The sequence below is a fragment of the Schistocerca piceifrons genome, chromosome 4, assembly GCF_021461385.2.
Source record: "Schistocerca piceifrons isolate TAMUIC-IGC-003096 chromosome 4, iqSchPice1.1, whole genome shotgun sequence".
Classification (NCBI taxonomy): domain Eukaryota; kingdom Metazoa; phylum Arthropoda; class Insecta; order Orthoptera; family Acrididae; genus Schistocerca; species Schistocerca piceifrons.
In genome coordinates, this window is record NC_060141.1 from 344,739,475 (window position 1) to 344,766,730 (window position 27,256).

The 27,256-nt window shown below is 40.0% G+C and overlaps 1 protein-coding gene across 1 annotated transcript in view; it reads left to right on the plus strand.

Moving 5' to 3' along the window:
• LOC124794768 (kalirin) overlaps positions 1–27,256 on the plus strand; it is a 2,150,963-nt gene that overhangs the window by 440,025 nt on the left and 1,683,682 nt on the right. Inside the window, exon 4 of the mRNA XM_047258392.1 lies at positions 23,253–23,317. The gene's annotated coding sequence lies outside the window, so the exon portion shown is untranslated. The remainder of the gene's footprint in view (positions 1–23,252; positions 23,318–27,256) is intronic.

Genomic DNA, 27,256 nt, shown 5'->3' on the forward strand with positions numbered 1-27,256 from the left:
CCAATTTCACTTTTGCCGGCTTTCTCAAAAATATTTGAGAAGGTTGTGTTTAAGCGTCTTCTTGAGTATCTGACTGCAAATAATGTATTGTTCAAGTCACAGTTTGGATTTATTTAGGGTTCTGATACAGAGAAAGCTAATTACACTTACAGTGAGAATGTATTTAATTCATTAGATAATAAATTAGAGGCCACTGGCATTTTCTGTGACCTGTCCAAAGCTTTAGCCTATGTGAACCACAACATTCTCTTAAGTAAATTAGAATATTATGGTGTCACCGGCAGTGCTGCGAAATTGTCTGAGTCTTACCTATCTAACAGGAAACAAAGGGTGTCGTTGCAAAATACCTGTGCAGTAAGCAGTCAGTTTTCATCTGATTGGGAATTAATTACATGTGGTGTTCCTAATTGGGAATTAATTACATACGGTGTTTCTCAAGGTTCCATCTTGGGTCTATTGCTTTTCTTGTGTACATTAATGACCTCTCGTCTGTTACATTGCCAAATGCTATGTTTGTTTTGTCCGCAGATGATACAAACATTGGAATAAGTAGCAAGTCAAGTACAGATTTAGAAATAGCTGCTAATCAAATTTTCACTGACGTTAATAAATGGTTTAAAGCTAATTTACTGTCATTAAACTTTGAAGAGCCACTATATGCAGTTCAGAACCTGGAAGAGATTTCCTTCCAGCATGTGTATAACATATTTTTGAGACATGCAGATTGAAGAGTTTGACTGTGTTGAATTTCTGGTATTAGAACTCGATAATAAATTCAGTTGGGAAGGGCATACTACAGAAATGCTTAAGCGCCTGAACAAGTCTGTATCTGCAGTGAGAATGATGTCAGATGTAGGAGATGTAAATATAAAAAAGATTGCATACTTTGCTTACTTTCATTCTATCATGTCCTACGGGATCATATTCTGGGGTAACTCATCAAACTAAGCAACAGCTTTTAGGGTGTAAAAGCCTGCGGTAAGAATCATTTGTGGTGTAAATTCAAGAACATCACGTAGAAACATGTTCAAGGAACTTTGCATTCTAACCACAGCTTCTCAGTATATTTATTCCTTAATGAAACTTGTTGCAAGTGATAGGGTGTATATATCTGTTTCCAACCAATAGCTCAATACATAGTGTCAATACTAGGAATAAGAACAATTTACATAAAGACCTAAAATCACTTCTCTTGGTCCAAAAAGGAGTCCAGTATTCAGAAACACACATTTTCAATAAATTGCTAGCAACCATTAAAAACTTGGTTTCAGATAAAGCGCGGTTTAAACACAGTTTGAAAGTCTTTTTGATCAAATCCTTCTACTCTATAGATGAATATCTTAACAGAGACTTTTAAGCCAGCTTAAGTAAAAATATCTGTTAGATTTCAGTTTTGACAGCACTTGGTCACAAAAGTCAAGATTAAGTATTTTGTGTATGATAAATGTATTAATACTGCATGGCAGTGTTTCACTCTGACAGCGTGTTAACTTTGTAAATATTAGCTGTTCCAGTTCACCGCGTTATATTCACCTATTTCGACAATCTCCTGACAAATGATCAAGGTAGTAAGTATATATTCAAATGTTTTATGATTTTGTGTTGTACGTTCTGACATATTCCACACCCCACGAGAATCATCTCATTTTTTGGGTCTATGGAACGAAAACTGAATCTAATCTAAACAGAATCGGCACAGTACCTCAAGATACCATCAAGATCACTTCTACAGTTGGTGCTTAGAAGAGTCAAGCTGGACATTCTATAGGAAACATGCCGTGTTAACGCAGAAGTATTTTGGCTGTGGTGTCCAACATGAAGAAACTGTAATACATATATAACACTTTAGTATTTACCAGTTGTCAGCAGTACATGTTCAGAGATATACGGAGCTAACGTGCTGTGGTTGACTGAGAAATGATATATGTACAAGAAATGGAATCAAACTTTCATGCCCGATGCACAGCTTACAGGCCTTACATAGTGATAAATTACCCGCTGTGGAACGGTATCCGTTTTTTAGGGGAAGGAAGCAAGTAATTCCTTAGCGGTGGTTAACAACCAGCGGTCCCTCCCTCGCCCAGTTTGTGGTGGGACTCTTTCCTGTCGTGCTGCGATGACAAACGACACGAACCGCCTAAATTATCTTCTCTCTGAGACATAAATAATGAGCGAAAACATCAGTGATAAGTTGCGTGCAGCGGCGGCAAGCACGGCCATTATATCACCGCAGTTACGAATTAAATGAAGTTGTAAAAACTTAAAGCAACGATACTTTCATATGTGGAAGATACACTAAGAAGTCTTTAACTGTTACACAATACAGGTTGATATATTATATGTGCGTTGCAGATTAGCAGTTGGACCGCTGAAATTCGCTTACTAACTCAGACTCTGTGGGCTGTCAAAATAAGACTAAAGTGGACCAAATTCCCCACATGTAATTGTGGAAAATGTATTAGCGTAGGGGGGGGGGGGGGAGAAATTCATTGCGATTGCGGCTACAAAGGCGCGCGACAGACAGCATTCCGACACTTCGCCAGAAGATGGTGGATACGCAGTGCATTGAAACGTTGCGACTAGAAGACGACACCACTCGGCTGAACCCGTGAAGATTTCATAGCTAAGAGAAATTCATTGGCTAACATTACCTTGTGAGGCACCCAGCAGTATATTCTTCCCCAATACCTATATTTGTGTATTTACGAAATACGAGTTTGACTAAGATGGTGGTATATGTAGGTAATATTACATAATTGGTAAACACAGACAACAAAATGTTACGTTTAGACATTAAAGACTCGTAAAGGTAAGTAAACATATATGACGTTTTCGTGTATGAAATTTCTTTTATTCGCACGCTTTGGAATCTCTCCGTAGCGAAATTATGAGTGATGAGTCTCAGTTCTTCTTCAGATTATTGCAGTTTGTAGAAAGTGTAGCTTTTAGCTACGTAGTTGGGTGAATGAGATGAAAAATAGCGATCATAATATACTAATAATTACAATAAGAGACTTATGACTTTCTGTGACCATGTTTATAGAATAGACAACACTAGACTAACGAAAATATTACTCAACGTAACTAGTTCAAAGAGATCAAAATTAACTATCACGAAGAAACTACAGAATCTTAAAAGACGTCAAGATCATTGACGAAATCATAAAATATCACCTAGCCTTTGGGCGTCACTAACGATGAGACATTAAGTCACGTAGAAGTTTAAAAAGAAGGCTAGGAAGAAATGGTCGGAAGATCGGAAGAAAGGACGTAGCGAATTCATTGAGATACTTTGGAAGGAGAAGAAGACAGTAACATTCAACGTATTATAACATAAATGCGCTCCTTGTGTGCGCAGAACGAAGAAAGAAAGGAAGGAAGGAAGGAAGGAAGGAAGTGGAAGTAGTAGTAGTGGAAGAACGAGTAGTCGTACTTTGGAAGAAAACAGTTCTGTAATAATCCTAGATTTTGACGTGTATAATATTTTGTTTCAGTGAACTTGACATGAGGATGGAATGGCTAAAAACAAATATCACTACAAATATGCCAAAATAAAAACTGAGCAGTGACGTGGTTAGGTATATCAGACTGTGTCATTTAATTTGGGGAGTAAAATTGTGAAATCAGTTTTTTGCAAGTCTTTTGAAAGTTATCAATGAACTTCTTTAGTTTGTAATTAATTAAAACGTAATTTAGTGACCCTAGATGTTTTAATCCTTCGTATCGAATGACATACATCAGTTTGTAAAAGTATATCAAAAAATAAGTTGAACAATGCTCTTACTCGATGGAATTGCTTACAGAAGCCGGTGTTGTTGTTGTTGTTGTTGTTGTTGCTGCTGCTGCTGCTGTTGTTGTTGTTGTTGGTGGTGGTGGTGGTGGTGGTGGTGGTGGTGGTGGTGTCGTCAGTGTGACCTTCAGTTAGTATGCCACTTTAATACAACTCTCCACACTAATCTATCCTGTGTACGCCTCTTCATCTCTCTGTTACTACTACAGCCTTCGTCCATTAAAACCCGTTTACTGTAGTGAAACCTTGGCTTCCGCCTAGAGTTCTTACCTCTCGGAATGACCTCCTCTACCAAATCGACGATTAGTTGTTGTCTTAGGACGTGTCATATCAACCGGTCCCTTCTTGTGGTTAAGTTATGCCACAAATTTCTTTGTCCCCAGTTCGGTTCAGTAGCTTTTTCTTTGTTGTCTGACATATTCATCCAGTCTTCAGCACTCCTCTGTAACATCACATTTCAAAAGTTTCTGTTCTCTTCTTATCTGAACTGCTTATTGTTGATATTTCACACCCATACAAGGTTGCAGTACAGACAGATACCTTCAGAAAATATATCCTGACACTTAATTTTACATTCGATGCTAACAAATTTATCTGTACTAGAAAGGCTTTGGCTGGTTTTTTTTTTCAATCTCTTTTTTTTATGCTATCTGCTGAAGTACAAATAGCTAAACTCATCTATTACTTAAAAATGTGTCTCATTTGCTAATCAAATTCTGATTTAATCCGACTAAATTACGTTATCCTTGTTTTCATCTCCACCCCACAACACTAATTACGTCGTTCCGAATAAGGGGCGGTGCTAACTTTCTGTAGTTTATTTGTGAAAAGGAAAGCAAAATCGAAAACTCTAATCACGCGATAAGCATTGATAAAGTACAAATAAATAAAATGATTTGTATTAAAAGAGACGGATAGTTTGTAGAAATTTTTATCTTGTAAAGAAATTTGCCTTGTGTTACATCAGAACTAATCTTTATGAAATGAAAGTCTAGGTTATGGTGAACAAATTGCTTTCTGTCTAAAGCGTCGATCAGATGCAGATCAGTCTTCTAGTATTAAAAAGAGCAGAGACAACTGTATAAGAAGCTGTTTAAGATTTTTAAAATGAATATTTTCCCGTTTGTTTAAGGGGAGCCGGAGGTGGTCAAATCCAAAAAATTACGATTTTTTTTTTTTGCTACCGAAAAGTAATTGGAACATTCCTCTTTAATGTAAACTTTGAATTATTGTTCTACTCGCCCTAGAAGTGGAGTTATTACCATTTTCCCCCACGCCTACAGAGGAAATGGGCGGCCGCTGAATGTATCGAACACCCTGTCGTGACTTCTTGGCGAACTGCTTGGGATTTTCTCGGCCTGTTACGCATACAGCGAGTGTGCAAGGGTTGGCTACATTGTTTTCTGTGACAAATGAAGCGCTAAGAGCGCGGAACATCGTCTCTTTGTTGTTTACCGTTTCGAATTAGTTCAGTGTTGCACCTGTTGTTGGTAGTATTATACTTCTTGTGTAAAGCGTTGTTCTGGTTACGATGCCACGTTTTAGTAACCCTGTATATAAGAAGAGGAAGAATGCAGGGAAAAGAAAATTAACACTAATACCAAGTTGCGATACTGCAATTACTGAAACAGTGCGTTCTTCTGCTAAGCAACACATGGCCGGCCATAGCCCCGTGACATCTTCTAGCAAGAAGCTGACTGGTGGAGGTGACAGATTTCGTGAATATGTTAGTGACAGTGATGATATTAACGAAGTACTGAATATTGGATTATTATCTTCTGTGCTGAAAGAAAGTGTTCTGTGCAAAATGTGTTCAAGTGTAGGAGTGGGACTAGAGATAACAAAGCACTTTGGTTTAGCTTGTGAGATGAAGATAATCTGTGCATGTTGCAAGTATCAAGTGACTTTCTACAATTCACATGCCACTCTCTTTGGTGAAAATGGACGATCTAGAGTGTTTGATGTGGATGTTCGACTTGTGTATGGTCTTCGATCCATTGGAAAAGGGTCTGCTGCTGGTAAACTGTTTTGTGGTATTATGAACTTGCCATCGCCTCCAAGCAAATTTGGGTACTACTGTGAACTGGTAGGATCCTCTGTTGAAGATGTGGCTTTGAAAACCATGAAGGAAGCAGTGGAGGAATCTGTAGAAACGAACGGTGGTTCTAGGGATTTGGTAGTGGCATTAGATGGTTCCTGGCAAAAGAGGGGTCATAAATCCCTGAATGGGATTGTAACTGCTACTTGTGGTGATAGTGCAAAAGTGATAGATGTTGCAATATTATCAAAACATTGTAGGTGCAAAAATAAAATCAAAGGAGAGCACAGTGGAACCTGTGAGGCAAATTTTAGTGGATCAAGTGGAACAATGGAAGTGGATGGCGTGAAACAAATTTTTGAATGTTCAGTTTCCAGATACAACTTTATGTACAAATACTACCTTGGGGATGGTGACTCCAAAGGTTTCAAGACTATAGAGGAACTGAAACCATATAGAAATGAATTTGTAGTTGAAAAGTTGGAATGCATTGGGCATGTGCAAAAGCGTATGGGTGCACGGCTTCGAAGGCTCAAACAAACTTTGGGTTCAAGTAAGCTCAGTGATGGAAAGACAGTAGGAGGGAGAGGCAGGCTTACAGATGAGGTGATTGAACGTCTACAGAGATACTATGGGTATGCTATAAGGCAAAATACTAGTAATGTTAGTGACATGCGAAAAGCAGTGTGGGCATTGTTCCTTCATACTGCTTCTTCCAATGAATACCCTCAACACAGCCTGTGCCCAAAAGATTCCTGGTGCAAATATAATGCAAAAAAGGACTATGATCACAAACATGGTTTGCCAGCAGCTGTGATAAATGCAATAAAACCAATTTTTCATGACTTAGCACAGCCAGAATTGTTACACAAATGTCTACACGGAAAGACGCAGAATCCTAATGAGAGCATAAACAATTTGATTTGGAAAGTGATTCCTAAAAGGGTGTTTGTAAGCATAAAAACACTGCACTTTGGCATTTATGATGCAATAGCAACCTACAACCAAGGGAACAGTGTGAAGTGTGAAGTTCTGAAGCCATTAGGATTTACAGCTGGGGTGAACACTATATGAGCACTAAGAAATATTGACAGAGAAAGGATAAGAGGAGCAGAAAGAAGAGAAAGACATATGAAGTATGATGGAACAACAGGCCAGAAAAGAAGACAGAAGAGGAAGCTTTTGGAGGATGAAGAAGAAGACCCTAATAATCCATCCTATAGTGCAGGAATGTATTGAGAAACTTTGATAGCCATTTCCCGTAAATTAGAATTTTTCGAATATAAGGAACATTTTCTCAAAATCCACTCAAGCTAGAGAGATGAAATTTTTATACAGCACTCCTAGTGGTCAAATTTACATTGTAACACAGCCATTTGGCAATATGTTCAGTTGTTTCATTTCAGTTTAATTATAAAGCAATTATTTGTAAAAAAATTTGGGTCATTAATAAAAAAAAGTAATTGGAAGGAAACTAGAAAAGATACTCCAAAATCCCTCTGTCATAACTGCAATACTAAACCACTCTATATGTAAAAAAATTCAAATTTTTCTATTTGGTAGTTTATTCATAAATGTTCCTCAAACTTAGTGATTTTAACATGGGCATCATAGGCACCTCCGGCTCCCCTTAATACGATTCAGTTTTAAAAGCATATTTAATCATAGCTGGTGAAACAGTATCTATAAAAATATTTGACGGTTAGTTACAGAAGACAAGAAATGTATTCCTTAAGGAATGACATATGCTGATGCCGAAGACGTAAAATAGGTAAGTGGTTATTGTCCACTATTTGCGACTAGAAGACCATGTGTTGTAGTGTTCTTTTTTGGTTCTTTTTAAGAAGGTGATTTTTTGCTCACAAATTTGTATGCCGTTCTAACGCCAAGGAACATTGTTGGTTCTCAACATGTTACCCGACGCTTGAGAAAACAGAGCTCTTTGCATCTCTTTTGAGTCGTGCTGGTCCAGGTAAAGGCTGCTCTTTGCCGACGGGACATGATTGCTTGAGGAAGCCATCCTCCGTCGGCAGTTAGGGGGTAAAGACATCAGGAAGGCACTGAAAGCGGCCAAATGTCGCGAGAGAAGAAAGCAGGGGGACACAAAGACCCGCTTTACTGCACTGTGCCACCGCTAAAATCTTATATAAGCAAGGCACTAAAAGCATATTTTGTTTCCACCGCCAAGATAAGGCGGCTGTTGCAAAAGACAGCTCGGGCCTACGAGCCAGGATGTGCCGGGCTATCTGCTGCAATGCTTGTGAATGTATACCGACCTTCTGTGGCCACATGGAAGGTTGCTGTAGATAGGCGCCGCGCCTTCTGAAAACGTACGACTTCGTCGTGAAAACCAGACTTCGAAGAAAAACGTTGAGCGCTATTATGCGGTACAATACTGCGACAGAGAATGACCACAGAGTAAATCAGAATCAACGTAGTAACAGCGATCGAATTTAGGCAGGTAATATTCAGTTGCCATCGGACAACATGTCGACGTCAGCTGTTAGCTGGTACGTCGTTCAGCTTTTTATGTCTTTTCTAGTTAACAGATAGCACCGGTGATCGAAGAGGTCGAGGATAATGATTAGTGGTTACTAAGTCATCGCTCATAAAGCCCATACTGTCGAATGATCGTAATACAGAAGTATCACACCCAACACGGAAGTACCCAGAATATTTAAAGGCTCATTTCTGGCGAGCGCAGCTTCCTAATACAGAAAATAAGTTTCTTGTGCGACACCACGATCATTTTGAATATTTTTTCAATAAGACTGTCTAGATCGCAAAACAGATGTCATCCCTCGTAAGATCTTTTCGGCTACTGAACTTAAAAAATCAAAAGTTATAAATTGTAAAGCAACTCAAACTGAGTTAATGCGCTATTAGGCATAAGTTTTATTCATACTAACACTGAACATTGTTTCGCAACTCCGTTTTGCTGAGATAATTGCAGTATCCGAAACGATGTTACGCATAACGACATACGATACGTGATAGAGGCGGTTTTATTCACAAAACTGAGCACCTTCCATCGTAATTAAGGTATTTTGGTTTATATTATTTACCTAATCGTAAAAGTGTATAAAAAGTGCAATAATGTAACTGTTTGTAAATGGGAGCGCGTGGAAAGTTAGTTTACTGACCCTATGCCGTTACAAATTCTGAAGGCCATTTATGTTACATACTTTGCACTCGTATACTCACTCATCAAAACCAGTATGGTGCTTCCCGTTGACCTCCAATCAAGAAATTTGGCAAGAAAAAGGTCTTACACTGCAAGTATAGGAAAAAAATTCGAAAATTGCGAATTTGTAATTACGTAACACGAGAAAACATTTCTTTGGTCATTTTTTCATTTTTTATGCGTCTGTCGGTCTGTCCGTGTTCTAAGACACCTTTCTATCTGGAACAGGTTGGTGTATCAAGTTCAAATTTGGGTCCCTAAGTCATTGCAATCAAAAGTGTCTTTCATTTATATCACATATTTTGATACTCGGAAACTAGCCCATCAAAGCCTATCGGGTACTTCCCAATGATCTACAATCATGAAATTCGGCAAGAAACAAGGTGTCACAGTACAAGTAAAATAAAAAACCTGCAACTTGGTAAATTGTAATCATTTTACGTAAACGATATCTTTTGCTGTTTGAACATACGTTGCATTCGTCGTGCGCCAAATGCGTAATAGACGAACATACTGCATGCAAACATAAAGTGTAAGTTGTAGTCATGTTTTAGTAGGTAAATAAAAATGTTTTGTAAAACTACTTTCATATGTAGACTGAAGTCCCGTGCTCGCTTCTTTTTGTATGAGGAACTACTGTACAGATTTCGATACGGTCTTGGAATTTACCGGACCACTATCTCGCCAGAATCGATATCGGTAACAGGCAGAAATCGTTGAGATTCTCTATTTCCAGGATAGATGAACTATCTATATACATTATTAAATCTGCACGGAACCCTCAATGCGCCAATTCTACTTGCACTTGGACAATTTTTAGCGTAGGAATAGAGTATTTTTTTCCTTTATTATGTCTGGCGATTACTGCAGTGGTTGCTTCAGTTACGTGGAGGCCTGTTTTTTGCTTCGCCTTGTCGAAATCGGAGCTCTTATTTCGCCACTAATGGCCTTTGCGGTATCAGAACATTAAATCATAATAACCTCGTTCTTTATCCACGATAGAACTACATTCCATTTTATGTTAACACCAGCGACCGGCCACGCTTCGCACAGGTAGCACAAAGTATCTACGAACGGACAACTTGTCTGCGTAGGGGTGGTAGATTACTACCACAAACCTTCGCCGTGAATCAGTCTATCTGTTAGTAAGAACTGTATCAAAGTTCCTATAGTAATTCTTAAGATCAGCGTTCACATACAGACCGAAAAATGTGGAGGGGGACGTTTAATGTAGTACTACGTATAGATCAATACTGCCACGAATCGCCTAGCAGTGGGATCGACTTTTTGAAAGCATCTATATTTGTATGTAGGTTAAGATCCCAGGTATCACACACTGCACCCATTCGAGTAATTGACGAAACAGATTTTGGAATTTTCGTGATGCTCAATAACGTTCAAAAATTCTTGTCATGTAGACTACTTGAGTGGTGTAGTGGATAGGATAATAACTTCCGACACAGGAGATTGTAGGTTCCAGTCTCGTCAAGCGCAATAATTTAAAAAAAAAATCTTTATCGAAATAACTTTGATCATCATTTTTATTCAATTAATTGATTTAAATGTAATATTTTATTTCCAATCCTTTGTCACATAATTTTAATCATAATATCAACTTCTTCATTTGCTCTCATATTTCTTCCTGTCATTATTTTTCCACTTGAAATCTTTGTTCATGTGTTTTCAATTAATTTTGTGCCTTAATTGCGATTTAATTTCTTTTGCTTTATCACCCTGTTTTCTCGTCCACATTACTGCGTTCATTGTATCTGTTTCTCATTTGGTTTGAATTTCGTTTTACTTATAAAACCTTCTTTCATTTAAATTTTCATCTGTGTTATTTTGCCCATAGTGAAATAGATGTTTAGGTTATATTTTAAATCTTTGTATAACGATTACTGTGCAAAAAATTGTACATCTGGTAACGAAAAATATATTTTCATACTATTGCACAGTCAATATAAATAGATTATTACGTCTTTTGTTCTTTAACTAATAGATCGGAATTTTCAAGTAATTGAATATTCTAATGGATAAATATAATCAAATTTTTATTCACAAAAATTCCTGTTGTAAAAAGAATGATATAAAGAGGAAATCCAACTAATGAAAAAGTTAATACAGTGATTAAAATGATGTGCCAAAGAAATAGAAATAAAAGACTACACTTTAACCAATTATTTGAATAAAGATGATCAAAGTCATTTCGATAAAGTTTTAAAAATAAAAAAATATTGCACCAGACGAGATTGGTACCCACAACCTCCTGCGTGGGAAATTGGTATCCTAGCCACTACAACAAACAACGTGTTAATCTAAAATGTCCCTTTTTAATGTTATTGAGTATCACGCAAAATTCCGAGTTTTTTTCCGACAATCACTCGTAAACGAGGGCCCAGGAGGATGAATGGCTGCAGTGCGTGATACCTGGGATCTTAATCTGCATCGCCTTATAGATGGTTTCAAAAAGTCGATCCCACCGTTGGGGACCTCGTCTTTTAAGCGCACTCTTTTCAGTTACGTGTATCACTCTAACAGTTTGACTGTCAAGTTGAACATCTGTTCTCCGCAGGCCACGTTGTAGTGATAACGGAGGGTACCTGATGTGTCACTATCACTGGCCCCTATTTCCTGGTCCATTCTCGATCGATACGCGGAGGAAGACGACTGTTAAAAATAGTTCGCTTGAGCTCTACTTTTTACGATTTTGTCAGCGTTGACTACAACGTAATATAATTATAATATAACTAAAGAAGAAAAGGGGGGGGGGGGGTGTCGGTGGGTAGTCGTACATATCGCACAATCTCAGTCTTGTGCCCAACAACGGTGCGTCATGTTCGAAGAGGAAGAAATTATTGGACGGATGGAAATTTGAGGTTGGAAAGGCGGTTATTAAGCGCTTGTGGCACTAGCATGATTACGCTGGAATACACACATAAAAAAGACTCGTACGCAAACTCATAAATTGTAGTAAAATCGATGGTAATTAAGTTGATAAGTAACAAGGGGCATTTTGCAAACATACATCAAGCTGATACGAAAAGATAAGAGCTTCAGAATATTTTTCAGATGGCTTTCTGTGTACTTTCCGGATATCCCTCATGTATCGGATGTGATCTCACATATTCCTCTGCTCGGCTGATAATCTTAATTAGCTGTTTGCGTTAACGCTCCGTGCTTAATAGGCCCCCGTTAATCGCACGGAAATAGCGTGCTTGGAGTTAACACGGCCCGTCGATTGTAGCCTGTCAGGCTGATTCCCGTTCATTGACCGTTAACAGAATAAGAATAAATAACGCACTCCTCTATTAGCTTCAAGTTGAGATTAATATTGTTGAGACTGAGATACTCTGTTATTACGGGCTCTAGAATTTCTCTAACATTTTTTAACTCTACAAACTCATTCACTAACTAAGGATTTGGCATGTCGTTACACAACAGTTACATACTCGACAGCTCCCTTTACGTGATAACTTGTTGGTCACATTTTGAACTATGCTGGTAGATAGTTCATCGAGGTCTCGCACCGAGTTAGAGAAATACGGATACGATTTCGCAGAAATAAACACAGTGTAAGAAAGAAAAGAAAAGGACGAGATAATTAAAGATGGAGAGGAAAGTCAAATCGGACATCGACGGGGAAGAAATCGGTCGTCTGCATTTCAAATGAACCATCCCGAAGTTCCCCTTCTAGATTTAGGGACGCAGCAGAAAACCCAAATCTGATTTACCATGTGGGTATTTGAGTTACGCGCTTCGTTTTATGCGAATCCAGTGTGCCAACTGCTGCACCATCTGATTCATTAGTTTCATTGTAATGTTTTAATGTGATGCCGAGAAGTATGAAACATAAAAGAATAAGAGAGTCAGCTAGGACACAGTTTCGTGTGAGGCTGCCCGCCAGTATTTTTTTTTTTCGTAACGTTTTGAAACGTATGGATCTGATGCAGTTGCATTTTCCTGGAAACATATGAGTTTCAACTTTATCTTCGATAAGGATAGAAGCTGAAACACTGAAAATTTGTGCCAAAGCCAGGACTGCAACCCAGGTCTCCTGCTGACTAGACAAATGTGCTAACCACTACACAACAGTAGCGTGATGGCTACCATAAGAGCACGGACTTCCCTCTTCTATTGCCCTTCCTAACACAACGTTCATCACACATTCAGCCCACGCTCCTCTTCTTAAATTGTCAGTGTTGCCGAGGCTCTCCGACATTGGAATAGCACTACAGCTTCGTGCGTAATGGGAAAATTCTGCCTGTATCTCAGGCAGGTGTTGACACATGTGAAAATTACCGAAATATCAGTTTAATAAGTCATAGCTGCAAAATACTAACGCGAATTCTTTACAGACGAATGGAAAAACTGGTAGAAGCCGACCTCGGGAAAAATCAGTTTGGATTCCGTAGAAATGTTGGAACACGTGAGGCAATACTGACCCTACGACTTATCTTAGAAGAAAGATTAAGGAAAGGCAAACCTACGTTTCTAGCATGTGTAGACTTAGAGAAAGCTTTTGACAGTGTTGACTGGAATACTCTCTTTCAAATTCTAAAGGTGGCAGGGGTAAAATACAGGGAGTGAAAGGCTATTTACAATTTGTACAGAAAGGAGATGGCAGTTACAAGAGTCGAGGGACATGAAAGGGAAGCAGTGGTTGGGAAGGGAGTGAGACAGGGTTGTAGCCTCTCCCCGATGTTATTCAATCTGTATATTGAGCAAGCAGTAAAGAAAACGAAAGAAAAGTTCGGAGTAGGTATTAAAATCCATGGAGAAGAAATAAAAACTTTGAGGTTCGCCGATAACATTGTAATTCTGTCAGAGACAGCAAAGGACTTGGAAGAGCAGTTGAACGGAATGGACAGTGTCTTGAAAGGGGGATATAAGATGAACATCAACAAAAGCAAAACGAGGATAATGGAATGTAGTCGAATTAAGTCGGGTGATGCTGCGGGAATTAGATTAGGAAATGAGACGCTCATAGTAGTAAAGGAGGTTTGCTATTTGGGGAGCAAAATAACTGATGATGGTCGAAGTAGAGAGAATACAGAATGTAGACTGGCAATGGCAAGGAAAGCGTTTCTGAAGAAGATAAGTTTGTTAACATCCAGTATTGATTTAAGTGTCAGGAAGTCGTTTCTGAAAGTATTTGTATGGTGTGTAGCCATGTATGGAAGTGAAACGTGGACGATAAATAGTTTGGACAAGAAGAGAATAGAAGCTTTCGAAATGTGGTGGTACAGAAGAATGCTGAAGATTAGATGGGTAGATCAGATGACTAATGAGGAGGTATTGAACAGAATTGGGGAGAAGAGGAGTTTGTGGCACAACTTGACTAGAAGAAGGGATCGGTTGGTAGGACATGTTCTGAGGCATCAAGGGATCACCAATTTAGTACTGGAGGGCAGCGTGGAGGGTAAAAATCGTAGAGGGAGACCAAGAGATGAATACACTAAGCAGATTCAGAAGGATGTAGGTTGCAGTAGGTACTGGGAGATGAAGAAGCTTGCACAGGATAGAGTAGCATGGAGAGCTGCATCAAACCAGTTTCAGGACTGAAGACCACAACAACATCTCAGGTAAATTTAATTCCATCAGATCAATAAATCACGTACGCCTGAGGTACACGCAGGACTTCCCCATTACATACAAAGCTGGGGTGCTATTCCAGTGTCGAGAGCCTTGGCAATACGGAAATGTAAGAAGGCGAAAATGCGCTGAATGTGTGAATTGAAGTTTGTGTTAGGTAGGGCATTGGACGAGGTTAGTCCACGCAGCGGTGGTAGCTTCAGTGCTCCAGTGATGTGGCGGTCAGCACATCTGCCTAGTAAGGAGGTCCAGGTTCAAGACCCAGCTGTGGTACAAATTTTAGTTCATTGCTTCAGCTTCTATCCTTACCGAAGATCAAGTTGAAACTCATAAGTCTCCATGAAAATGTAACTGCATCAGATACATATATTTTAAAATTTTCAAGTAGACGAAAAACTGGCTGGACACCCTCACACAAAACACTATTCTCACTGACTATTTTATTCTTTTATATTTCATACTTTTCGGCATCACATTAAAACATTAAACTGCAACTAACGAATGAGGTGGTGCAACAGTCGCTACACTGCTCCAGGAAAATATAATTCCTTCAGATCACCAAATGACCTATACCTGAGGTACAGACAAAATTTTCGCATTACGTGCAAAGCTGGGGCGCTATTCCAATGTCAGAGAGCCTCGGTAATAATGACGACTTAAGAAAGGGAAAATGGGCCGAAGGTCTGAATTCAAGTTTCTGTTAGACAGCGCATTTGACTGTGGTAGTCTGCACATCTATGGTAGTCACAGTGCTATGGTGGTGTAGTGATTAACACATTGGACTAGTAAATAAAAGACTTGAGTCCAAGACGTGGCTGTGACACAAATTTTAATTCATTGCTTCAGCTTCTATCCTTATCGAAGACTTTAAAACATGTCGTAAATTAATCAGAGCTGCCAACAGTTGTGGGCGTAGCGTGGAGGTCTAGTGATCACAAAGTCACTGTTTCATTCCTAGGTAGTCGCAACATTTTTTAAATTTTTGTTTCAGTTCTACGAGAGCACTTGAAAAGAAAGTTATTCATGTCTTCTGACGCTAAGATCGTTGCGCAAGAACAATGGAACGTTGTCAGAACACCGTACACGTTCTGAGTTTTCTGCACACACTTCTGATGCCGTACGTACAGTTCTCGAATGGCTCCGTGACCAAGGAACGTATTTCTATCAACGATTGGTAGAACGTCCACAGATTTTGTGACTAAAATGAAAAATAGTGTCATGTATCTGTGTCACTTTGAATTGTAGTGGGATATTCAATGGAAGTTACTCGTTCGACATATTAATGTATAATTTACTCTTTGGAGTCCGCTTTTATATTCGTTTCCAAGTGGAAATGTAGTTAACAAATACTGAATCATAATTTTTAGTAAAAATAACGTTAGACTTTTTTATTATTAGCCGCGTAAAAAATTAAAATTTGGTGCAAAAGTGTGAAACATTGAATAGAAAATGAATACATTTCTGTTTAGAGATACTCACCACAATTCTTGACACGTATAAATTTTTCTTTTAACACGCATGCATTTCCCATTTCTGTATCAAATTTTAATTTATTTTCATGTAATTTATTAACATTTTTGTTCGTAAATAAATATAGATTTGAAATGAACGTTTGAAAAATGTTGATGCTTCAGAGAATCGAACCACTAGACCACGACTCTACACCCTCGGCTACTGGTGGTTCTCTCTGAAGTTGTAGTTCGTCAAAGATGATATTTTCCAGTTTGTTTGATTATTGCGTCGGATTGATTTAGGAAATAGATGTCAGGGCAGTGACGTTGAAATCATGTAAGTAAGCAGAGAACGGAGGAAACGGTTATTTGGCCGCAGCATAAGCGACCAGCGGATGCAAAGTTGTGGACTCGTCACGTCAAAACGCGTATCAGTCAATATCGCTAATAACGGCAGCACTTATTTCAGGTAAAAGAGCGAATGTTCTTCCGTACTGCATGTTGAAGTTTACTTAAAGTGACGCATATTGGTGTTTGCTCTGAGAATACTGTTACATATATAATCTCTGGATATATTTAGATGCAAATGGTTCAAATGGCTTTAAGCACTGTGGGACTTAACGTCTGAGGTCATCAGTCTCCTAGACTTAGAACTACTTAAACATGACGACACCACACACATCCATGCCCGAGGCAGGATTCGAACCTGCGACCGTAGCAGCAGCTCGGTCCCGGACTGAAGCGCCTAGATCCGCTCGCCCACAATGGCCGGCATTTAGATACAGAAAAGCCAAGTGACTAGAGGGAAAAGTGCCAGACTTGAAATCCAACTGTCCCAGTTTCGGTCCCAAGTCAGTCCTATATTTTTTCTACTCCTTATTGCTTCGTTCACCTCTGACAATTGTTCGTTAATGTGAAAAATGTGAAGCTGCATCGTGATATGGAGTCCAAGTTAAACTGGGTAGCGCAGTTGTAAGATCGGTAGGAGACAGTCACTTAGAGGCAACAGTACCATGCTTAGTGAAGCACTGCAGGAGGAGAAGAGCGATAATTTTTTATGTCAAAACGAAGATGAGGTATGTATCACTGGCTATAAAAGGCGGAGAAACGAGAAGTTTTCCCCCCGTGTGGAAATGGCCGTTATTGATGGGTCACTGCAAATGTAAAGTCAATAAAATTTTTCTTCTAATATAATTTGACAGAACCAATAATTGTTTTTCTTTTAAAAATGGACAAAAATGTAGATTGTTGTTCTTAATTTACTTTCCCTGCTATTTTCTTCAAAGCTAACAACTTTACAATTACTTGAAACTCAGTCATCTTCAAACCTTTCAACACCCTTTCAGAAAACAAAGCCTAACTCTGTCCTACAAAACATAAGGCAAGTTTACATATAAAGCTGTTAGGAGTTAGGACTTTTATTCCCACCGTCAAACAGACAAATTTCTTCTTCTCTGCATTTATAATGCCTCTGATGCACCCACGCTGCCTGCCTAAAAGGCAGTCCGAGAGAGATGAAACAGTTACGCAGTATATTGAGGTGGAAGTTTCATCGCGCATAGCTGCGCAAGTCATGTGGCTGAGTTTATTATACCGTATTTATAGACTGCATGCAACATATGGAGAAGAATTGGAATTTAACTGAAGCGTACGATTTTGTAAAAAATGTTCAAATGTGTGTGAAATCTTATGGGACTTAACGGCTAAGGTCATCAGTCCCTATGCTTACACACTACTTAACCTAAATTATTTTAATGACAAACACACACACACACACACACACACACACACACACACACACACACACACACACACACACATGCCCGAGGGAGGACTCGAACCTGCGGCGGTACCAGCCGCACAGTCCAGGACTGCAGCGCCTAAGACCGCTCGGCTAATCCCGCGCGGCACGATTTTGCAATTAGGTTCTCTGTGACTAAATAATTTTTATATGTATGCCACAACGAGAGTTCTTTACAGAATCGGGATCTGAATTAAGCACTTACGAACCAGAAGCCATAAGCATGTCAAAGCTGATGTTATCCTAGCTAATGAAAACGAAGGAACCTTTAGCGAAGAGGTCTCTCAGTAGATGAAAGTACTAGCATGAAGAAGATAATTATAAAAGTTTTTTATGTTTTCACAGTATTTTATCCAGAAGCAGAGAACAAAGAAGTCAATGTAATTTTTATGCTCTAAAGACTGGAAAAGTCTGAAGAGATTTGCGCTTACGTATGCCGGCCCAGGGCACTGTGACTGCGAAGTTTGTCCGTCAAGCGGGTTGTCGCTGTGATAGCCATTCGTCAAGGTTTTAGTGATTCCAAGAGAGTGCCCCGCGGAGGAAAGAAACACACGCCATTCTGTGGATTGGCCATTCCTACGAAAATTTCGCATGTGGAATGCATAAGTAAGCAATTGCCATTAAAACGATTGGATGCGCCGCGCCGTCCTTTTGTGTGTTATTGAGTTGCTGGACTGGTCAGACAATGAAGCGAAGTGGTCGTCGTTGAGCAGAAGGGGGGAGTGGGAGGCAGCGCTGCATAATCCATACAGAATGCGACGCGGGGCAGACGTTGACGGAGTACGTGTTCCGTCGGAAGCTCTCAGACTTCTCTCTCTCTCTCTCTCACTCTCACTCTCACTCTGTCTTTGTTGCCGAAGCCACACACGAAACTGTTGCTTGCTGCGGTCTGCCTGCTGCAGTTTGAGGTTGTGTGACATACTCTCTGCCAACTTTCCCCTCTTTTATCGGCGATACTTCGAAAGATGTGTGTTAACATCACTCTGTGCTTCTTCATTCTTTCTCTGGAGAAGTTGCGCTTTCGTCAGTGGCAGCGTGGTTCGATAAGTATTGCTCCATTTCTCAGCCTTTTCTGACTAGGCCCGTCAGCAGTGTCAGAACATCACATTCTCTCTTAACCTTATGATTCCTTAGTAACGTATTTATATCCAGACAAGCTTCGTTTCCATAACTAATTAGTTAATGAGAGGAAAAGAGTGGCACCTTCCGTATTACTACAGTGAAATGCACGTTTGTCGTATATTTCGTTTGCTTTCTCCCTCTCCATCTATTTAAAACGATGAGAACTGCAGTAATAAATTTCGTGATGTATTGTTTTATGACGGTCATGTGACCCTCCTAAATTTCGTGATGTATTGTTTTATGACGGTCATGTGACCCTCCAGCACTTACGCAGGTCATGGCATTGAATCAATCTGTTTGTGGTAGTCGGTTGTATGGAATCAGTCCAATAAGAGAGTCGACGCGACGGGATGTGAGAAAGGAACTATCATATTTGGTCGTGACAACGGTCACACCGTTAGTGAAGTTTTCCGTTTTGTTGCTGTATCAACGCGGATTGTCCAAAGTCTCTACAAGAAATGGTAAATCACTTGCAGCTATACAACACGGCATAAGGACTGTGATAATAAAACGAGCCTACACCAGGTGTGACCAACCTGCGGCCCGCGGCACGCATGCAGCCCAAATCAAGTATCTGTGCGTCCCAAGAAGCGAGCATCTATCATACGATGATTAAGAAAAAAGTCCGTAAAATTTCGTACCTGTAAAGTTACGATAAACTGAATGTTTTTGCCTTTCGCGGGCAAGTGCTCTACAAACTGAGCTACCCAAGCACGACTCACGCCCCGTCCTCACAGCTTTACTTTAGCCAATACCTCGTCTCCTACCTTCCAAGCTTAACAGAAACTCTCCTGCAAACCTTGCAGAACTAGCACTTCTGAAAGAAAGGATATTGAGGAGAGCTTCTGTTAAGTTTGGAAGGTAGGAGACGAGGTACTGGCAGAAGTAAAGCTGTGAGGACGGGGCGTGAGTCGTGCTTGGGTAGCTCAGTTAGTAGAGCACTTGCCCGCGAAAGGCAAAGGTCCCGAGTTCGAGTCTCGGTCCGGCACACAGTTTTAATCTGCCAGGAAGTTTCATATCAGCGCACACTCCGCTGCAGAGTGAAAATCTCATTCTGAATATTTCTAATTTGGAACTCCCGCCACACTATGCTGTCCTCTCATTGATCCGTCACATTCTGAACATCGCTGCTCGTGCTATACATCAATCCTCTGAGTTTTGTTCTTGTAACCGGACAGTCACTCGGACGCTACTTCAGTTGCAAATGAGAAACTAGCAATTAATTTACAGACTTAGCCTACAAGGAAATTTTAAGTTATTTCTATAAAATTGTGATAAAGAAAGTTTTTCAACTTAGTTCTGATCACTACAAGTCGCCGGAAGTTAGAAATCATCTTGTGGATTGCAGTTACCGCCAGTGTGTACTATCTAACAGTACCGTAATTCTAATGTCACATTAATTCTGTCATTTTTGCTTACTTCTATAATTATTAAATCGTTAATGAAATTCATATATAAAATGTCAAGTTAATTCCATTTCCCTTTCGTTGAGTAAGGGATCATAAAATAATTAATACTACATTACTTAATTGTGTTAACTATATCATGAAATGACACAATTTCAGAGACTTTACTGGCCTCATACAGTACGTTAGCTATATATTTCCGACCATCCTATTTTTATTGTTAATGGCAAATATAAGTCCGGAAAATTCTCATCTTCTCCCAGTGTGGCTCAAGTAAGCTAAAAGGTTGGACACCTTTCTCCTAGGCAGTTCGAACGTCGTCTTCCCTCCAGGGATTCCCATTTGAGTCCCATCTCTGTCATATCTGCGTATTGTTCGAACTTGCTGGTAACAAATCTAGCACCCCGCCTCTGAATTGTTTCGATGTCTTGCTTTAATCGAACCTGGTGGAGATTCCAAACACTTGAGCAGTACTCAAGAACAGGTCACATTAGCGTCCTATTTTCCGTCTCCTTTACACAAAAGCCACACTTTCCTAAAATTCTCCAAATAAACCGAAGTCGACCATTCACCGTCTCTACTCCAATCCTCACATGCTTGTTCCATTTCACATATTGCCTTGCAACGGCACGGGCAGATAATTAAATGACGTGACTGTGTCAAACAGGACGCTACCAACGCTGTATCTGAACATTATGGTTTTTTTTTCCTGCTCATCCGCGTTAACTTTCATTTTCCTATAGTCAGAGCTAGATGCTATTCATCACAACAACTGGTAATTTTGTTTAAATCATCTTTCATCCTGCTACAATCTCTCAAGTTCGACAACTTCCCATACGCCACAAATAAACATTCCGAGTGTGTGCTCCTTCTCTAATGACCTAGATGTTGACTGGACGTTAAACCTTAATCTTTGTTCCTCGTGTCGACAGGACTTGCTGCCGCTACTGAAGGCAGGTCCGTGTCAACCAGTTTATTTGCGAACATTGCGGAGGGAACTACGTACAGTGGGCATTTGCAATGGGATACGTCGCGATAGGTAATTGCTTGTGACGGAACATAAAGTCAGACGTTTTCAGTGGGCCAACCTACACGGAAACTGGACAGTAACTGACTGGAAACGACTAGTGTGGGTGGACGAGTAGCGAGGTGACGCCTTTTCAAATGGTGCACCGACAGCCCGGTGGAGCGTTTACCCTCCTGTATGCGGCCGGAATTGCTTCTGTGGTGTTTTGGAGGTATTTTTCAGACTGTGACTTGGACCCATTGATTCAAATTACCTCTAACATGAACCGGGACGCTTATTACAATTTCTCGGTTACCAAGTGTCGCCCATTCTGCTGTATCTTTATGATTGGTATTCTTTGGACATTATCGTTTTCCGACAAAGCGGCCGTGTTCACCGAACTGCATGCGTACGTTTCTGGTTTGGCGAACATTCATGCACACTATTGCACGTCGATTCACCGCTAAATCAGCCAATCTTAATCCCTCAGAATGTACGGGCGTATTTGGAAGAGCAGGCGAAACTTAGCAGTCGGCATGCGTGCAGTTTGGCGCATGGTTTCGGCTGGATATAGCACACCTAAAGAAACTTACGAACCTTCTTCCTCGCCGAATTAAGGTTGTTATCAAGGCTAGAGGCGGTGTTACACTGCGTTAGCCTGCGGTTTCATGTGCGTGTCTAGTATATTGTCCAGTGTACTTTGCTAGGGAGAAAAAAGAACAGAATAAAGTATGTTACCGCACGACAGCGAGACTTTCGTTCTGGTTCTTCTCGTGAACGGTTTTCATATAGGTTCACATAACGCCGAAGATAAGGCATTATTGCTAAAACATAGTTCTACCAGAAGGAAGAATGCTCGTATTGTAGCACAAAAAAAGATGAATATGTCGGTTAGGAATGTAAAGAAGGGATCTAGCTTTTCGACTTATCTGGTAGCTTCAAAGACATTTAAATTAAAATATCTTGACGTATTCTACGAGGTAACCCTACTTCCCCATCCCAATGTGCACTCTTACCCGCCGTGTTTTGGCATACATGCATCTTGAAATTTATGGACTAAAATCCGTGGTCCCGTACCCCAAAATCCAGATCCCGTACCCCAAAATCCAGATGTTTTCCGAGCCATAGTAAACAATATATGATACAATATGGCTAAATAGCATACACTTTATTAAGTGTATGCTCTTTAGCCATGCTAAGAAAGTTTTTCTAGGGTGTTAAAACGTCGAGGTGTGGATTTGTTCCTGGGGGGGGGGGGGGGGGGGGAGATGACATCATGTATGTTGTTACTTTTCTTGACACTATGCATTATACTACACGACAAGGTTACTAATACTAACAAGCAGAACAGCGCGAATGTGTCAAGATGTTTTGGTTTAAATGTCTTTGAAGCTGCCGATTAAGTGTAAAAGCTAGATCCCTTCTTTTACAGCTTGTTTTGTGCTATGATAGGAGCAGATTTTCATTCTGGTTCCCTACTTTTACTCTATCGTGATTTTGACATGAGACCGCCATAGTTTGGCAACTAATGCAGATTTTTGTTGACTCCGGCAGTGCTTTATCCGGTATAGTTTTTTTATTGTCTTTCGAATCATATTGCTTGTATCGTGGCTTCCATTTCACAAAAAACAAGACGACGATTAATGAGATGTATTTGTCTACCTTCTTACAAAAAGTTTGTAACATAGAAGTGGCGCGCGTAAAAAAACTCATAAAAACGCGTTCTTTGCACGTAAAATCCGAATGATGATAGATGAAAGCGTATTTTCAGTTTTATGGTAAGAATTCATGTTTTATTCATGACTACATTGCGTTTCCGACGTCTCCACTATCTCTAAAATTTGTCTTGCTTATGTTTGCAGGTGCAGTGGAGCAAATCACATGACCAAAGCAGCAGTTTCCAGGCGTCTCCATACGTCGGCATAGGGTGAGTGTAAAATATAATTGAAAAAATTTCCTTTTTATTGCCTTAGATCATAGAAGCAACGTGAAGAGTAATGGTGTGTTTCCCGGTGTTCTGCCGAGTTGCTGCTTCCATTTTATACGCAGTACACGGTGATTCATAAAGAAAGAACAGGTTTCAGTTGTTTATTACAGACAAACAGTGAAAGGTAAGAACACATTGCGCATGTCACTGGATAGAGGAGCGCTCAAAGTTGTATGATCTCACAGGCACTACACAATACACTCAACTTGAAAATTATTCGTTGCTCGAGAAACATTGAAACGGTAATCATTTCATTTCGCATACGAATCGACAGGTCTTCGTTTACTGAATCGTCAATCAATGAACAAGATCTCGTTGTCCACCTCTTCCAATCCAGCATTTTAGGATGGTGTTGGTAAGATAATGTGGCACCACAAGGTGAAAGTGAAGCTGCATAACAATGAAATCACTGAAATCCTCATGAAGTTGAGGAAACAGCCAGTTTTGTAGCGTGTCCTGTCACAGTTTACTCCACAAAAAAAGAAAGGTGTATAAACTGTTGAACGGAAACCACACAAACACATTTATTTTTGGTGAGCCTCTTTCATGTTCGACAACGACGCCAATATTTTGACCCCCAAATTCTTACATTATGGCGGTTTGCTTTACCCGGTAGACGAAACGTCGATTCGTCCGAAAAAATGAGTTCAAAACTTCTATTATGGTCATCGGGACGCAATTGCTGCAGTAATTGCAACTTGCGATGCTTTATAAGCATGCGTCGGTTCAGAACACGCCACACCATTGTTTGAGGATGCTGGTCTGCCCGGTCTTGTGGACTTCCGAGGGCTCTGTCTGAACGCATCCCGGATATGCTGGACATTTTCATATTTTAATCAGACGTGCGTGGCCGATTAGTACTCTTCCTTTTGCATATGCAACCAGCTTTCAAAAATTTTGTGTGCCAGTTATAAATCGACAGTGGATTGACTTCTTGTACTGTCGTTTACAGTTTGTCTGTAATAAACAATTGAAAACTTTCTTTTCCTTTTGAATCGCCCGGTATTTCGACGACCGACCCCGTCGTTTTCTTCAGGCGCTGCGTGTTTTGCTATTAAACGTACTCGCTGCCAGGACTCCAACCAGACTGCAAGCTACTGTTGGTCTCACGCAGATATTTACAGTTGAGTTCGATTCTCGATGCACACTACGGTCTTTGTTGCTCCTTTATTTCTCAGTGCTTGAACAGATATTCCGCGAAACGGAAATTCTCTCAGCGTTTTCCAACTCTGGTGCATATGCTGGCCGACGAGATTTTAATAATTTAGTGCCGGATCTGAAGCGTTATTTAAATTGAAACCGACGTCACTGTTTATTAGGTTTTCTAACGTCTTTATATCGGTAGGCTACTTCATTATGATGTCCCAGTACTTGGCGTTTGCACCACGATACTGGTCTTATGCTTGGAATGTAATCATAATAAAATACGATGAGACCATTGTCGTGATGTGGACAAGAAATTTCTGTGACGGCATAATTAAGGGCTCTATCGAAATAAAGACGTCAGAAAATTAATGAACTGGGACGGCGGTTTCAATTTAAATAACGCTTTGAGTTCAGCACTCAATTTATTAAAATCTCGTCGGCCATCACAGCCACCAGAGTTGGAAGACGCTGAGAGAATTTGCGTTTCACAGAATATCTGTGCGAGCTCTGAAAATCAAAAGTGCATCAAAGGGCATGGAGATGGTAGGCAATCGAACTCGGCTATAAATAGCGTTGTGAGACCAACAATTGCTTTGTCTGGTTGGAGTCTAGCAAAATTCGCAGCACCTGATCGAAATATTGTGCATAAAATAATAACGACTTGACACGACACCCGTATGTACACGATTAATCAGTTTCGCTAAGAAAGCCTGAGAGATCACAGCCTACACGGTAGTTTCTTCTGCCATCTCAAGAACCGCAGCCCTAAGGTTAGGTACTAGTAGTTGCTGGATGAAGTCCTAAAATTTTGCTGAGTTACTTTCGCTGACTAACAACACACAGAAAGAAAAAAACGCGTTGTGTGTTTCTTTAGCTTCTGTCACTTGTTACGTGAAGTGTCTGCGAACTTAATTCTATTTACGTACGGCGTCGGCAGGGGAGAAGAGCGTATATAGTGCAATACCTAGCTCGTAAGTGCCGCGTAGATGTGCACTGTAATTTATCTCGCGCAGAGTTGCTCTATCGACCAGAAAGTTCGGCTGAAAGCGATGAGTCCTCCGTGGCCATTTAATAATCGCACAGCTCAGTGGAGTGCTATTATGCTTCTGCGGCCGACAGTTGTTCTCATGATTTACAATCTTCACCAACGGGTATGACTAGAATTTATGGGTAATTTTCATCCTACACAAAGACAAATGCTTGCCGAAGAATCCGTAATGTACTCCATCGAGTAGTTTAAACTTTCACCTCTTTGGTTAGACATTATCAATGAAACCTCCACCACCGATTATTTAAATAATTGAACTCCCATTATTTAAATAATTGAACTCTCATGTATAAAACAACTTCAGACAAGTGATATAATGTGCTCAATATTGACGTGAAGCACTTAAGCGAAAAAAATGTTCAGAGAAGGATTGAAGTTATGTTTGGAAGTCATTAAGTGCTCTCATGATCAAATGCGAATGAGTTTAGTCCGGGTAATTCGCGCTCATTTTGAAGCTGAAGCTAGTTTTTCACGCATCTCAATGTTTATGACGTCATATATCCTGAACTACGTGTCGTACAGTGGTACAACTTTACAAGTACATTCAGTGGTATATGCGGATACCATCTGCAAAATGTGTTGCGACTAGAGTTAGTAGTAAAGAAGTAATAAATTAAAACGTCATGCCCCGATACTGAAGTTTCACTACAGCAACAGCGAAAATGTAAAAGCAGTTTTTTTTCTTCCTTTCGTCATTTGGTGGGGGGTGTCAGCGAAAAAAAGTTTCGTTAAGATTTGAAATTACGTGTGTATCTTGTTCCACTCGTATTCTCAAGTACTGGATGAATGTAATGTGAGCAGATAGTCTTCACGAGTTTCCCGCCGGATCGCTTTGTGCAAATTCCACAATATTTCCTCGGAGCAACTGTCCGACATCTTGCTGGTGGCTAGGTACCAGCAGGGTTGAAGCACCTGAAGATGTCGGACAGTTGCTCCGAGAAAATATTGTGGAATTTGCACAAAGTGATCCGGCGGCAAACCCGTGAAGACTATTTACAACCCATCCGCCGGGAAAGCTTGAAGAGTCAAATAATGTGGACGATTTACATGCCGTGAGCTACGGTGCCTCACGACAAACACACAATTACCAACTGTAATACCTGTCCTGTTGTGTTAAACCTTTGAGTTAAGATAATACGTCTTGATGAGTAGATTATGACTGCATTTTAAATTTTTAAATTCGACCAATAATTATGTGAAATATTGAAAATCAAATTATTATGGCACCTGAAAGCCGCCTGATAGGAACCTAAACAGCTGAGATCGTATACCATGAACCATGAAGTGTTTTAGTCGTTTAGTAACTAAGATTTCTGTAGTTCTGTCTACTGTATTGTCATTTACGAACAGGCATAGGGTGCCTGCATTTTTATGTCTTTGCGTGTAAAGGAATGTTTACACATTACACTGTTAGTTTAATTATAATTGTTAATTCACGTCTTACACGAACTCTTGGAGGTATGTTAAGGCGACGAGATTTGTCTCTCGATACAACCTGAGACAGTTTTCTTTGCCGTTAAGAGTGGTTTACGCATGCTTTTGAAACTAGGTTAACTTCTAAGCATCTTTTTTACCACCAGTCATTCTAAACGTTTTTTGACGTAGAACTGCGTACGGGCTTACATAATATCGCCGTAAACTTTTATTCTCGTATACAGATTTTAGAATACTTCGGGGTGCTCGGT